Here is a 16,930-nt window from a genome sequence, read left to right as displayed (position 1 = left end):
CTTTACAACTTACAAATTATATAACAGTAGGTAAGTTTTTTTTTTTTTTTTTTTTTTTTTTACCTTTTCTGGATCTTAGTTTCCCCATCTGTTAAAGACATTGTTCAATTGAACAAGTACTTATTATCTATGTATTTATTATGATAAAACTGCTCTTCAATATAAATAGCATTTTATTTTTGCCAAGTACATTTAAAGACAATTTTCAACAATCATCTTTTTATGATTTTGAGTTACAAATTTTTCTCCTCCCTTCCTGCCCTCTCACCTTCCTGAGACAATAAGCAATCTGATGTAGGTTATTCATACACAATCACGTAAAACATTTCCACGTTAGTCATGTCATGAAAGAAGAAATAGAAGAAAGGGGAAAAAACCAGGAGAAAAAAAAACAACAAAAGAAAGTAAAAATCTGCATTCAGATTCCATCAGTCCTTTCTTTGAATATGGATAGCTTTTGATGAAATTGCTTTTAAACTGACCATCATTGATGAACTTAAACAAGCACTGTTTTTTCAGTCCTTAGATGGTCAGCTATATATTCAGGGAACCCTAAATTCAAATCCTTTCTAATTATGTGATCATGGGCAACTTTTCAATATCAAGTAATTAAGACCATGAATCATAGGGGTTATGGATAAACATTAATGGACAGAGTTTTGATATACCTACACTAATGAAATCATAGGTTTGGATTGGGTTTAATTGGATTAGGAGAAGTCACCTGCATATATATATATATATTTACATGAAATGGAATAAGTGTATGTAGAAAATTCATGTGAAAAAGACCTGAGAATTTTATCAGGCTGAAAGTCAAATGAGCCAGGAATGTGATGTGGTAGCTGACAATGTTAATGTAATCTCAAACTTTACTAGGAGAATCAGTGTCCAGAGCAGTCAGACTTCATTTAGAATATTGTGTACCTTTCTGAGTCCTACACTGTCAGAAGAGATTTGACAAGTTGGTGATTTTCTCTCAATATGATTGTGGATAATGTTATGCTGATTGCATCAAGCTCAGAATACCACAAGGATTCCTAAAAAAGGACCACAAGCACTCAAAAGGATTCAGCGTAGCAATCCACACAGACAAAAACAAGCAAAAAAGAGCAAATGGATGAATTTGTAGGGATTGATTTGACAATCTAAGTTGACCATCTAAGGACTAAAAATCCCTATGTAGGGTTGTTTGGGCATTGGTTGGCTTAGATTTGCCCCTTCAATTCATAGGACATCTTTGATTTCATGAAATTGAAAAAAAAAATGAAATGATGGCCTGAAGTTTGGAAGGCTTATTTCTCTGAGTTCAACATTTTTTCTCCTTTATATGGGCAATATAGACACATTTTATTATAGACAGTACTTACACTCCAAAAGCCTGGAAGCATTTCTCTATAGAGCATATTTTACTTTACAATTTCTTTAAATAGGTGCTATTATATAAAGGCAGCTAGGCAACACATAGTGCACAGAGCACTGGATTTAGAGTCAGGAAGACATCTTCCTGAGTTCAAATCACAGTAGCAATGTGACCCTGGGTATGTCATTTAACCCTCTTTGCCTCAGTTTCCTTATCTGTAAAAATGAGCTGGAGAAGAAAATGGCAAACCACTCCAGTATCTCTGGTTAACAAGAAAATTCTAAATGATATCACAAAGGGTCAGATATAACTGAAGATGACTGAACAGTAACAACAGTAAGTTGAAGAAAAATTGGACCAGAATGGCTAGAGGATTTGAAAGTGGGTTCTACTAGGATAGACTAAAGAACCTGGCAATGGTTATCTTGGAAAACAATACTCTTTATAAGGGGAAGCATGTACTAAAACAGGGAACAAAAATAAAGAAAGAACTATAAGCCATGAGATGAGGATACTACATGATCTCCTGAGGCCTTGGGACTCTCATGAAGTAGCAACCGATTTAATAATTGTCACACCTTAGTCTGACATTGCAGTCCATACTTGTAATCCTTGTTAGTGGGAAAGCTGGGAAAGGTAGATCACTGGAGCTTATTTTTACTTAACTTAGGTCTTCCTAACTCCAGACCCAGAACTCTATCCACTGAGCCACCATCTTAGGGATACAGGGAAATTAAGTCTTAATAACAAACAAAAACTTGTCTTTAGATTTGATACATCAAATCTAAACTGTCACCCAAATTTCCCCATCTTTTTCTCCAGGAGAGACTTTGTCACCTTAGCAAGCAGTGAACTCTTCTTCCTTCAAGGTCCTTTATTTATACTCTTTGTAAATTATTTGTTATTGTCTAACTTTATGCTTTTTGTACAAACTCCTTACAAGATTAATGTTACATCAAGAAAATAATTACCAGTATTCAGTATGATCAAAAACTATTTAATTTTATTGATTAACATGAAGCTATAAGAGATATCCCCCAGACTCCAAGTCTGATTTGGACAGTAAGACAAAATTTTCTGTAACCTTAAGGAAACAGAATGAAAGGATGGGAGACCCAGAATCAAATGGTGGGCAGTGCAATTCAAGGAGGAAAGATCATAAAAAGGTGGGATATTAATAAATCTATGGAGCTATTCTCAAAATTAATGGGTACACTCAAAGGCAGAGACTTAACAAGCTACTCTAAAATAGAGGAAAAATATTAACAGTTGATGAATTATTGAATATTATATAAGCAAGTAGCATAAACCTATTCTTTTTAGAACAACAAGGTTTTCCTTAGTTTTCTTCAGGTTAGTGGGAACTAGTTTACCCATAGGCCTTTGCAGTCACAAGCAGGATTCCACATTTAAAAATCTTGGGATCTCCTGCAGCACTTAGTGGGAATGCCTTGTGACACAGTTAACACTAAATAGATACACGTTTAAAGGAGTTATAGATAAACAAGGACAAAAGGATGGGAACTGAAGTGCACTCTGAAGGGAACTCCCACACCAATGAGATCACTGAAGCATAATTGAGTTGAATGTTAACATCAGACACATTCTTCCAGTTTGAAAAAAACATAGATTTAGACCTAATCCTAGGCTATTGGACTCACTAAATTTTTCATGCAGGATTTAAACAAACTGTCTCTAAGGGATTGCATGGGGTAGGATAACATTCAGCTGAGCCACCGTTACTGGCATTTTGCAACTTCTAGATCAATAACATCTATAATAATTGGATTTTTGAGACCTTGTTGTCCATGTCCCTGTTATTATCATTGTCATTATCACTATTATCTATCCACCTCTCTGCATTTGGTTGAGAGAGAATCACAGAAATCTTTTATTTCAGAGTTGGAAAACATCTTAGATATGATTAATTAAGCTTCTGTATTTTATCATAAAAGGAAACAGACTTTAAGAGATAATAAAGGACTTCTTTGAAGAAGGATGGGTAAGGCAGCAGGAATCAGAAGAATTCTGCCAAAGGCAATGGCAGCCTAGCTTTCTGATATCCCTGAGGTCCCATTGGGACCTGAGTTTTAAGCTAGAGGTGGCTGTGAAAGTGAGCTCTAATTGTTTCTCCTAGTCTTTCCTATCTTTGAATGATCATGAGCACATCACACTCCAGCTAACTCAATATGGGAGAAAAAAATCCTAGAAAATGCTGAAAGAAAAAACAAAGAGGAATGGATGATTTCCAGCTCTAAAATCTAGGAACCTGAGGAAAGGTTGCTTTATTAAGGCTTTGGCAATGCTTCTGAAGAAGATCTCTATGGAGAATGGGGGTTGAGGAAAAGGAGGGAAGGAGAGAGGGAGAGAAGAGGAGACATGGGTACTTGAATTTGACCTTCAAAAATCAAAAGTCTCGAATCCCCTGGATTAGTCATCCCCTTAGGCAGGCCAAGGGAGGGTGCAGAGTGATTTGCTGGCTTACTTTCTAGGCTGGCTTGTGCCCACAACAGCTTAATTACAAGCAGAGCTGCAGAGCTAGGGATCTGTCACCATAAAACAATAACACATCGGGGAGCCTGTTAGAAGGCAAGGGGACTTATCTGTGGGAGGGAAGACCAGTCTCCTGGCACGCCTGCCTGGACCCCCCTCAATCTCTCTACTGCTCTTCCTGTCTGGGGATCTTTTCAGCTGAGTCCCAGGAAAGGACTAGCAAACAGTGTCAGTGTGATGACTGAGGGGACATAAACCAGATCCTGGTTTGCTCAGTTAAGTACATTTGGAGGAGAAATATTTATGTTTTTACATTTTAAATAGGCCCCTGGGGGGGGGGGACATGTACTAAAACAGGGAACAAAAATAAAGAAAGAACTATAAGCCATGAGGTGAGGATACTACATGATCTCCTGAGGCCTTGGGACTCTCATGAAGTAGCAACCGATTTAATAATTGTCACACCTTAGTCTGACATTGCAGTCCATACTTGTAATCCTTGTTAGTGGGAAAGCTGGGAAAGGTAGATCACTGGAGCTTATTTTTACTTAACTTAGGTCTTCCTAACTCCAGACCCAGAACTCTATCCACTGAGCCACCATCTTAGGGATACAGGGAAATTAAGTCTTAATAACAAACAAAAACTTGTCTTTAGATTTGATACATCAAATCTAAACTGTCACCCAAATTTCCCCATCTTTTTCTCCAGGAGAGACTTTGTCACCTTAGCAAGCAGTGAACTCTTCTTCCTTCAAGGTCCTTTATTTATACTCTTTGTAAATTATTTGTTATTGTCTAACTTTATGCTTTTTGTACAAACTCCTTACAAGATTAATGTTACATCAAGAAAATAATTACCAGTATTCAGTATGATCAAAAACTATTTAATTTTATTGATTAACATGAAGCTATAAGAGATATCCCCCAGACTCCAAGTCTGATTTGGACAGTAAGACAAAATTTTCTGTAACCTTAAGGAAACAGAATGAAAGGATGGGAGACCCAGAATCAAATGGTGGGCAGTGCAATTCAAGGAGGAAAGATCATAAAAAGGTGGGATATTAATAAATCTATGGAGCTATTCTCAAAATTAATGGGTACACTCAAAGGCAGAGACTTAACAAGCTACTCTAAAATAGAGGAAAAATATTAACAGTTGATGAATTATTGAATATTATATAAGCAAGTAGCATAAACCTATTCTTTTTAGAACAACAAGGTTTTCCTTAGTTTTCTTCAGGTTAGTGGGAACTAGTTTACCCATAGGCCTTTGCAGTCACAAGCAGGATTCCACATTTAAAAATCTTGGGATCTCCTGCAGCACTTAGTGGGAATGCCTTGTGACACAGTTAACACTAAATAGATACACGTTTAAAGGAGTTATAGATAAACAAGGACAAAAGGATGGGAACTGAAGTGCACTCTGAAGGGAACTCCCACACCAATGAGATCACTGAAGCATAATTGAGTTGAATGTTAACATCAGACACATTCTTCCAGTTTGAAAAAAACATAGATTTAGACCTAATCCTAGGCTATTGGACTCACTAAATTTTTCATGCAGGATTTAAACAAACTGTCTCTAAGGGATTGCATGGGGTAGGATAACATTCAGCTGAGCCACCGTTACTGGCATTTTGCAACTTCTAGATCAATAACATCTATAATAATTGGATTTTTGAGACCTTGTTGTCCATGTCCCTGTTATTATCATTGTCATTATCACTATTATCTATCCACCTCTCTGCATTTGGTTGAGAGAGAATCACAGAAATCTTTTATTTCAGAGTTGGAAAACATCTTAGATATGATTAATTAAGCTTCTGTATTTTATCATAAAAGGAAACAGACTTTAAGAGATAATAAAGGACTTCTTTGAAGAAGGATGGGTAAGGCAGCAGGAATCAGAAGAATTCTGCCAAAGGCAATGGCAGCCTAGCTTTCTGATATCCCTGAGGTCCCATTGGGACCTGAGTTTTAAGCTAGAGGTGGCTGTGAAAGTGAGCTCTAATTGTTTCTCCTAGTCTTTCCTATCTTTGAATGATCATGAGCACATCACACTCCAGCTAACTCAATATGGGAGAAAAAAATCCTAGAAAATGCTGAAAGAAAAAACAAAGAGGAATGGATGATTTCCAGCTCTAAAATCTAGGAACCTGAGGAAAGGTTGCTTTATTAAGGCTTTGGCAATGCTTCTGAAGAAGATCTCTATGGAGAATGGGGGTTGAGGAAAAGGAGGGAAGGAGAGAGGGAGAGAAGAGGAGACATGGGTACTTGAATTTGACCTTCAAAAATCAAAAGTCTCGAATCCCCTGGATTAGTCATCCCCTTAGGCAGGCCAAGGGAGGGTGCAGAGTGATTTGCTGGCTTACTTTCTAGGCTGGCTTGTGCCCACAACAGCTTAATTACAAGCAGAGCTGCAGAGCTAGGGATCTGTCACCATAAAACAATAACACATCGGGGAGCCTGTTAGAAGGCAAGGGGACTTATCTGTGGGAGGGAAGACCAGTCTCCTGGCACGCCTGCCTGGACCCCCCTCAATCTCTCTACTGCTCTTCCTGTCTGGGGATCTTTTCAGCTGAGTCCCAGGAAAGGACTAGCAAACAGTGTCAGTGTGATGACTGAGGGGACATAAACCAGATCCTGGTTTGCTCAGTTAAGTACATTTGGAGGAGAAATATTTATGTTTTTACATTTTAAATAGGCCCCTGGGGGGGGGGGACATGTAATATATTTTCTACCTTGCTGGCCTTTGAGGACTGAGAGTACTTCATCGGGTACATCCCAGTATTGATGCTGGGGATCCAAATGATGGGGATTCTTAGAGCAGAGGGGACAAAGGAAAGGAAGTGCAGTGGATAGGGAGCTGATCTCTCCACCTCTGAAATGAGCCTGGACAAGTCAGTTACCTTCTCAGCGCCCCAGTTGACTTTCCAAAATTATACATTGCTGCAAAACTAATTCTGATTTGCATTTGTAAAGAGAAAATTAAACATCTCCTACCTAATGTTTGCTAGAAGAGGGAAAAACCAAATTGCCCCTGCCCTCACCCCTCCGAACAGAAGGGATATGTAGAAAGAGAGGAGGCAATGAGCAATTCTTTTGGTCCTCAAGAGGGGTTTGGCATAAATGGTTAAAAGGACGCCATATGGCACATCACCCCTTTCTAGTCATGTGGGAATCCAGGAAAATCACTCAGGTTTGAGTAGGGTTGGGAATGGGGAACATTCTGTGCAACACACACAAACGCGCACACACACACACACACACACACACACACACACACACACACAAGAAAGGATGGGAATAGTTCTTATTTTGGCTGACCTGTAAAGCACAGGGCTTCTGGGACAAGCTTGTTTGTGAATCAAAACTCTCTAGGGAGACGGTGGCTCTTTTTAACCCCTTCAGTGGTTGCTCTGAGAAAAGGAAAGCCGTTATGGTTGAGGAGGGTTTGGGGGCAAACTGCAGACCACCCGGGAAGTCAGCAAGAAAAAAGTGGATGCTGGTGATTAGAGACCATAATTATCTGTGCTAATGAGGGGAAACAGGTCTTTTCAGGCACGGATTTCAGATTTCCCTCTGTATCTTTTTACCAAAACAACTCATTCCTAGCAAAACTGATTGATTTTAGCTTTCTCCTTAGGCCTGCCCTGGCCCTAATCATCCTGTAATAGTGGTGCTGACAAGTCTGGAGATTGCTGAAAGACATTTGCCAGATTAAAGCAGGAAGGAAAAGGCCAGGACTGTCCATGCTCAATAGTAAGTGAGCTATTACTTACTGGGGCTGTAGATCCATGTAGGCTTCTTGGCACAGAGCTAAAATGAACCTCAGGGTCTAATCCCTCGGTTTTACAGAGGAGGAAAGACAGATTTAAGTTGTTTCTGACTTGCTTGGGTCAAACAGCCAGAGTCAGAAGCAGGATTTGAATTCAGGGCCCATGCTTTTGTTACTAGCAATGCTGCCCATCAAGGTTTTTCCCATTGGAAGAGGAGCATATTGGAATGGAAAGAACCCTGTTTTGGACATGAGAAAGTCTAGGTTGGATTCCATCTATTACTAACTAGCTTGGTATCTTTGGCTAAATCATTGGAATTCTCTCGGTCTTGCCTTCAGAAACGATAAGATTTTTCTGTCTCCAATATTTGGTTGATTCTGTTGTTAGGACCACAACATGTAATATTAAAATACTAAAATGTGCTTCTTTCCAAAGAGAGATTTCCTTTAAGTCTCACTAAAATTCCACTTTCCACAAAAAGCCTCTCCTTGTTCCCCTTAATTATTTGGATCTTCTCTCTGAGATAATCTCCTTGTTCTGCACATATCGTTTTTGGTACAAAATTGTCTGCATCTTGTCTCCCTTGAATGTAAACTCAAAAATAGTGGTTGTTTTTACCTTCCATTGTATCCCCCAATGCTTGGGAGATGGCTAATAGTAATTATTAGTGCTTGGTGAATAGTAGACACAGTAAATGTAGATGACTCATTATCATACTTGAGATCCAAACAGGCTATTAATAACTAGTCACAGTAACTACACTGTCTATACTAAGTACCAACAGGTTAGACCTGTTGACTAATTAGTTAAATAGTTTGGAGAGATCAAATCCTGAAGGCCAAGGAAGCAGCTGGCTAGTCAAGAATAGTACCTTCCTGAATAAAAGTTAAGGGCTAATAATGCTAGTAAGATCATTGTATTTTGGTCATTGGTCATACAAGACATTTCAGAAGAGAGACTGATCAACAGCTAATGTAATGTAAAAACTTCTGAGTACAGAACTTAATTGGAGAATAATGATTGCCTCACTATGTACCTTGGAGCCATTTACTTAATCTCAGTTACTTCTTCCATGGAAGAGGGCTGACTAACAGGATATATCTGGTAGAATTGTTAAGATTAACAGCTTCAAAAGCTTTTCATGTTCCACAGAGGGATCAGACTAATGCATATAGCATTTATCCATAATTTTATATAGAGTAATTGTGACCACAGAGAACAGATGGGTTATGTTGAATTATCTTTGGTTTATTCTTTCTCGTAATCACAAAATTTCAAATATAATTTATAGGAAATCATAGACTTCTCAATCTTGAAAAGACTTTTAGAAGTCACCTAGGGTAATGGTCTCCAAAGCAGATACTCTGTATTCCTAATAGATTCACAGCATGAATTTAAAGGTAACCAGAGAGTGGAACAATGGGCTGCATTCATTTTATCATTTGCAATAGACATATATGGATTTTGTCTCCCAAACAAGTCCACCATTATCATCCTACTCTGTTGCTTCTTACTGATGTCATCCAGTGGCTGTGCAAGGTCCTAACATTTCTCCCCTTCTACTCTAGGAATTGGCCCCTCAAGATGCTTCCAACTGAGCCTCCACAGGACATCTAATCTCACATCTGCCCTAGACTACATCCACACTCCATCTATTCAAATGACTAAGTAGTCTTACTGATTCTATAGATGGCATATATCTTACATCCAGCCCATTCACTGTAATCATATCTATTCATTTTTTTCTTACCTGGACTATAGCAATATATTGTTGTTGTTGGGGATGGTGGGGTGTGTGTGTGTGTGTGTGTGTGTGTGTACATACATATATACTTGTAGAGAGAATAAAGGGGATCTTTATTTCATGGTGAAAGTCCCTCTTTTCAAAATTAATTCTATTACCTTAGAAGGTAGAATGTGTGTATATATATACACATCTCTTTCTCTCTCTCTCTCTTAATCTCATATCTTATATAATATTTATTATTTATATATTTAGATGCTACATATTTGTATATTATAGCATATGTATTTGTGTTATATATCCATACAAATATATTCATATGTATATTATATTTTACATAGTACATATATATTTATATTAATCTTTATTATAGTATATACATATACTGTGTTATATGGTATTTATATTATGTCATATTATATATATATATACATATGTATATCAATAAAAGCATCAGACTAATAATTTTACATGCAGAGTAATTGTAACTACAGAAAATAGAAATGTTGCCATTAAATTGTTTCTAGTATTTTGGTATTTTGTCTTTGATATTCTATCTGACATGCAACAAGTTTCTTCCTTCTCTCCAAAGTAGAGTTTTGTAATCTACTTTGTATTTTTAAATGCTATATAAAAATAGGTCATCTCTTAGAGGAGTAGCTACCAGCTAGTAGCTGGATATAAAGTGCTGCAGGTGAACTAGGTGATATAGTCTTTAGAATCTTTGGGGTGAAAGCAATCTTTCTCAGAATTTTTTATTATAAAAAGTATCATTTGATTTGCACAGTAAGAATTATTTTAAGAGGCTGCACCTTTTGGTCAAAATAATGTTTGACGATAGAAATGTGTTCATCATTTATTATAGTTAGGTATTTTGTTTGCTCTGTGCTGAAATTATTTCAAGATTTTTCAAATGTTCTTAAGTAATGATGTGATTTTCATTAAGGATGACAAAAGTAATCTTGTTCACAAAATATATAGATAGATCTAAATCTATCTATCCATCTAGAGAGCATAAGAAAATGCAAAATCAAGGGGAGAGAGCAAGAATAAGAAAGAAAGTACAAGAAGGAGTGGGGGTTAAGGAGTGTCTGTAAAAGATAGAGACAATGATAGTTGCAAAAGAGAGATTAGCCATTGAAACCACTGAAATTTTGCTTTTCTCAGTATTATGAAGAAGGGAGAATTTCCTGTTTCCATGTATTAAAGTAGATCTAACAACAATAGCCCAGGCCAATCATTGCCCAATTTCCCTTACTTAAGCAATAGAAATGCTTTAATAATGCCTATTGAAAGCCACTTAGAATTTGTTCATTAATATTTTAATGGATGCTAGGATTAGAATTGTTTCATAGCAACTAAATTGTTGCTATTAAACATATTCCTAGGGAATACATTTGAAGAATCTGATAATCCCCATACTATCCCTGATTGTTTTCTCTTTGCAAATGCCAAGATCTGTTTTGTCTAACTAGTTTTGACAACTAAAAGCAAAGATGGAATACAAAAAAAAAAAAAGGTAAAACCCTTGATCACTTCATACAGTAAAAGAACTGTGATAATTCAAAAAAAATAAGGAGAACCATAGATATTTGTAACTAGCCCTATTTTGAAATAGTTGATTTTAGAGATTTATTCCTACTTTTTTTTTTACACAAAGAGAGAAGAAAGAAAGGAAAAGAAGGGTAAAGAGATAGAGGAATGGATTTGTGATTTCTCTGGTCATACATATACATATATCCACTTCAGAAAGGCAGTGTGGCACAGAAGTATTGGTTTGGAGTAAAGGAGATCTGTGTTCACTTCTGACAGACACTGGCTGTGTGATCCTGGCCAAATTATAGAACCTTTCAGTTCTGCAGGCAAATCTTAACAGTCTAAAATTACAGGTACATCACTATACTAAAGAAATCACATATTGATCTATCCACATATAATCTTTAAAAAAGCAAACAAACACAAATGTAAAGTTTTGTTTCTTACATAAATCTTTTTCTTGTCCCTTTTTGTATGTTGAACTATTTGTATTTGTCCATTATTGTTGAGTTCACAATACTAAATAAAATGTAATTTAAAATGACAATTTTCTCTTATTTTTATTCTTTCTTCTATCTCATTTGTTAGGTCCAAATTTTTCTATAATATCTTAAACTTTGACATCCTCCAAGGTTCTACAATCAAGGTTTGATTTCTCTCCATTGACATTCTCCCTTCACGACTTTATCCACTTGTGTTTCAAATTTTAAGCATAGATATTTTCCAAACATATAATACTCCCAACCTCATTCCAATACTTCAGTTTCCTTCCCTCTTTCCTTTCCTTCTTTCCCTAGGCCTCTACTAGGCCGCTCATTCCAAGGGTCTTTTCATATTAGTTTTTGAAGCTAAACTTAGGTCACCCAGTCAGCACAACCTACTAAAGATCAGGACTCCCAAGAGGTATCCCAGCATCCTCTTTCCCAGTAGATAGTATTACAAAACCCACAGTCTCATAGGTTTTTAATTTTCAGTTGTGCCATTATCTGAAGTATCTGAAGAACATGGTGAGGAGGGGAGGGGAAGAGGAAAAAGAGACAGAGAAAGATACACACATATACAAAGAGAGATAGAGACAGAGACAGAGAGACAGATACAAAGAGAACAAAAAGAAAGAGGAAGATAATGGAGAAAGGAAAAGAGAGAAATAGGAACAGAATAAAAGTGAGCATGAGAGTGAAAGTGAGAGAGACTTGTTCTAATTGTTTCCTAACAGAGAATTTTGGGTGGAACCTGAAAAGAGGCAGCTTTAGGCTTAATGTAAGATAGATATCCCAAAATCATTTGAGTTACTCAGTTGTGGAATGGGCTGCCTTAACAAGTAGCAGGTTCTCCTTCACTTGAAGTTCTGAAGAAGCAGTTAGACATTCCCTTGTTGATATGATTTTAGAGGACATTTTTGATCAGGTACCAATTAAACAGGCTTTTTCCATTTCTGAAACTCTGTAATCATGTGATTCACAAAAAGAGAATATAGACATCTAGTAGCCTCAAGTTAAGGTTTGTTAATAAATCCTACACTCTTTATATTCCAAAAAGGAAACAAAAAACAAGGAGGAAAAAATAGCAAGGCAGGCTGTGGATGTTTTCCAGGATTAGCAGAAACCTTAATTCACAGAAGTCTTGTTTTCCATAAAGCTGATTCCTTATTTCATAATGACAGCCCCCTCTTTTTCAAAACTAAGTCCACTTCTTTAGCATGTACTATTGAAGAAGAGAAAAAAAGAAGCTTTTCTCCTCTCCATTGAAATTAGCTTGTGGGTGATGATTTCAATAAGACTCAATTATTCATATAAACATCCTTCCAAGAATGATTGGAGTGGAATAGAAAGGTTTTAGTTTGAAGGTAATGGGGGAAAAAGCAAAGCATAACAGACAAATATAGGAAATTAGGATCATAAATTTAGAATTAGAAGGGAGTAAAGAAACAATCCAGCCTAAGCCCCTCTTTTTAAAGAAACTGAGTTCAGAGAATTAAATGACTTGTCCAAGGATACATAAGAATTAACAGAACCAAAATTCCAATAGAAGTCTAAAATGCAACAGTTTTTAATAACACTGTGTCTAAAACTGAAGATTAATGGAGAGAGCTGGCCTGTGGTAGTTGGGAGATATGAGGTAGATCATATTGTGAGAGTGTCCACTCCTCTCCCACCTTGTACCCATTCACAATATTTTTATAGAAATGAAATCAGGCTAATGTAAACAACAGTGATAACTTTGGAGGGGAAAAATAAAGGACAACATCTGTAGCATTTTTGTGTACATGTAACAGAGAAGGAAGCTTGACCTACTTGATGATGAGAAATTGTGGGTTGTTATAAGCTAATTATATTTATTGGCCTCTCAGGCCAATAGTGACAAGTAACTAGTCACTGCTGCACCCGTTATTCCCCCAACCATCATCAATAATCATCCCCAACTTGCTTTACCCTAAAGATATGGCATTATCCACTCTGCCCCCACACAATGAGTGATCCAATAAGCCTCCTCAGTTAATTTTACTCTTTGGTTTGGATCAAGGAGCATTTTTAGACTCATAACAAGGAAACAAAAATCAGGAGAATTATAGCAGAATCCAGGCTTAGGAAGTATATATATATATATACTGTGAAGCTATTAAGAAACTTGGTTTTAAAAAGAAAATAACATTCATCCAGAAAGTAGTAATACAAAACTTAAGTTACAAGGATCAAGTTTTCTTTGTTTAGACACAAATCTAATTTAGAACTGAAATATTTTAAATAAGATCTAAGAAATTATAAATTAACCACTAGAGTGGAAATTATAGCATCACTTATGGGGAGGTATCCAGTTTATTTTATTAGTTCTTGGTTAATACCTGTAAATTAGTCTGGGATAAGGAAGAAAAATGTCTTGGATATCAAATATACTGATTTTTTTAAAGTTCAAATGAAATTAACTGTTATCTCAGAGGAGAAATGTATTGTTCACAAGTTAAATTTAAGAATCAAAATTATATAGCATGCTTTGAAAATGTTAAGCCAGATATCAACTTATGTATTCATCATCATAAACTCCTGAGGTCCAGTTCCACTATATATTGGACATTTCAAAACTGCATATTGCATAGACATCTAAAATTTTTTATTTCTCTTCCCAAATTTACTTCGTTTCTAAACTTTATTATTTCTGTAAGGTCACCCACCACCATCCTATTTGCCTAAAGATTTATGATCTTAGAGTTATTTTCAAAACCCCACCCACATGTAAATAAACTATCTTTTTCCTATGTCCCTAATCAAAGAGGACCAAAATGACATCATAATGTTGGAATCAAGGGACAATGGGTCTGACTATGATTGATCAAGCCAATATGAACTCCAAAGGCTCTACCATAAGTTGGGCAAAAATAGTTAGAATGAAAACTAGGGAAAGAAATGTCTCAATATTTGCAGATCTCCCATTTATTTTGAACTATTGTAATTCTGCTTTACTCATAATCAGATGATAGCATATGCATTAAATCACTTACTATGTATCAAGCACTGTGCTAAGTGCTGATGATATAAATACATACAGGCAAGCAGTCCTTGCATTAAATAAAATTTTAATCTAATGGGGCAAAACAACACAACACACAAAACAGAAATAAAGAAGAGGTATGTTGATGAGGATATGGTATAGAGATAACGTGAATGTGGATGGAGAGCTGGCTCTAAACAAGATAAAATTGAACAGCAAGATCTCAGTCCCTGCTTCAAACAGATTTTTCTTTTTCAGGACTGGGCATAGTTTCCAATTCCTTTTTCTTCAAACTGAAGCCAGTGACAGAGGCTGGGAACTGAGGTTTCCACTCCCTCCATTCTTAAATGCACTGACTTTAATTCTCAGTCCTTATGTCATTTATAGAATTAGGTAACCCAAGAAGAAGGGAGGTTTGATTGTCAATCCCTCTGATTGGCACCATCTCTTATGTGACTGGGTAGATGAGAGGGTTCCCACACTCTTTGACCCCACTAAATTGTCTTTCTCGCTGTTCTTCACACATGAAATTCCATGTCAAGTCTCTGTATCTTTGCAAAGGCTATTTTCATTCCTGGAATGCACTTTCTCCTCCTGTCTGCCTCTTAGTAGCTACAATCAAGGTCAATGTAAAAGCTATTTCCAATGTGATTCATCTTTTGATCCCCTCCATTATTGGTGTTTCCGCCCCCCCCAAGTTATTTTGTATTTATTTTGCATATATTTTGTAAGCATTTATATGTATACTTGTTGTCTCTGATAGAATGTAAGTACTTTGAGAGTAGAAAGTATTTAATTTTTGTCTTTTTGACTCCTGTCAACAGAGTTAGAACTTAATAAATATTTGTCAATTATTTGATTCAGGAAGCAAATTTATTTTAGTAGAAAACAATCAATGATGTGGACTAATAAGTCCTATTTGCTTTGTTCATATCCTTAATGGAAGCTTTGCATGCAGTGTCCTATTCAAATTCATATCCTAGTTAAAAACTAGACTCTCCAGTAGAGCCCTAGACTACTTTTCACCACTATTTTCTCATACACTACTTTTTTTTCACTTTTGTTGGAATTGAAAATAAGCTCATTGTCTTGAAGTTCAAAAAGTGGCTCACTACTTCACTACTTCCAACATTTTTCTTTTCTAATTTAGCAAAATTCCTGAACACTTGAATTTAGAACAAAAATGTATCAATCAGAGCATTTTTAATTAAACTTGTTTGAATGAACGCTTAAAGTCAAATGCAAAGTCAAAAACAAAATTTATGCCAGATATCCTCATATGTTCTGTGTTTTGTTTAACTGCATAAAATCATACACAGAGGTCTCACTATAATCTCTCTGTGTCTATATCTATGTCTACATCTACATCTTAACCACAGAGCCTATTCCAATGCTTCAATGTTGCATGAAGGTGACCCTATGACCAGAAAGTACAAGATTTGTTTTAGTGGTGTTCATTATATTCTCAACAACAAGCTGCCTCTGATTTCCAAGGGCAAGCCTGGCTAAATAGAGTGAATCTTATTTCCAGTAGACTGAGCCACAGTGCTGAATTATCTGGCCTAAACAATTCATGAAATAAAAATAGAAAATGGTTCAGTCCTGCATAGGCCTTTTCCATTCTGCACTAATTCCACAAGAGTAGTGGAAAAGGTGACATAAGGTGTTAGGAATCTCAAAGTTTTAAAAACATCTATAAACATTAACTTAGCTGTCTGTACTATAAATGTGATATCCCTTGGCCAATGACCAAGGAACAAAGTTTACATACTACTGGAGGAACTGAAGAATATCAATCCTGACATTCTCCCTAAAAATGAAACCCAATAACAAAGGATATTGAAGAAAGGATGACTTACAGGTTCTCCTTAGAAATATAAAAGAGTTAGCCAAGATGGTTTGATTGTGAGCCCAAAGGCAACAAAGGAGTGTCACATCATGGGAAATTTGGTCCTCTCATGTTGCAGGGTTCATGAAAAATTATTGCAAATAGACCACCATGAAAATCATTACAGATTATATGTTACCATTTTTTTTCAAAAGTTTAAATAGACAAGATCTATTAGATCTTGGCAAGACCATCTAAATTAAATTAAATTAAATCAGCATGTTTTTTTTTCACACTCAATGACTTTGATGCAAAAGTAATCATAAGGGAAGACAGAGAAAAAATATTGGAAAATGCAGTTCAGATCTAAGAAGTTCAAGACATTTCTAGTTTGCAGATAATTCAGATACTCCATACCTTTATACTAATTATCCCTTCTTCTGCAACAGTCAGAAAGTAGGGACTGACACATATATTAGGATATAAAACAAATCTGAGGACTTTAAGAGAGAAATTCTTAAAGTCTGTGAAAGGGCAGAAAGTACCAAGTGTCCAGAAGTATTGGAAATTATGGATTACTATTAAAAAAAAGAAACTTGAGAAAATATCAGTAATGACCAACCTATGTGATTACTTTTCATTTTCTACAAACTTTGTGTGAAGAATTTACATAGTCACTTAAGACATTCTTGAAAATGGTT

This window comes from Antechinus flavipes, chromosome 5, assembly GCF_016432865.1.
Source record: "Antechinus flavipes isolate AdamAnt ecotype Samford, QLD, Australia chromosome 5, AdamAnt_v2, whole genome shotgun sequence".
Taxonomy (NCBI): Eukaryota; Metazoa; Chordata; class Mammalia; order Dasyuromorphia; family Dasyuridae; genus Antechinus; species Antechinus flavipes.
This window is presented reverse-complemented; position numbering follows the sequence as displayed.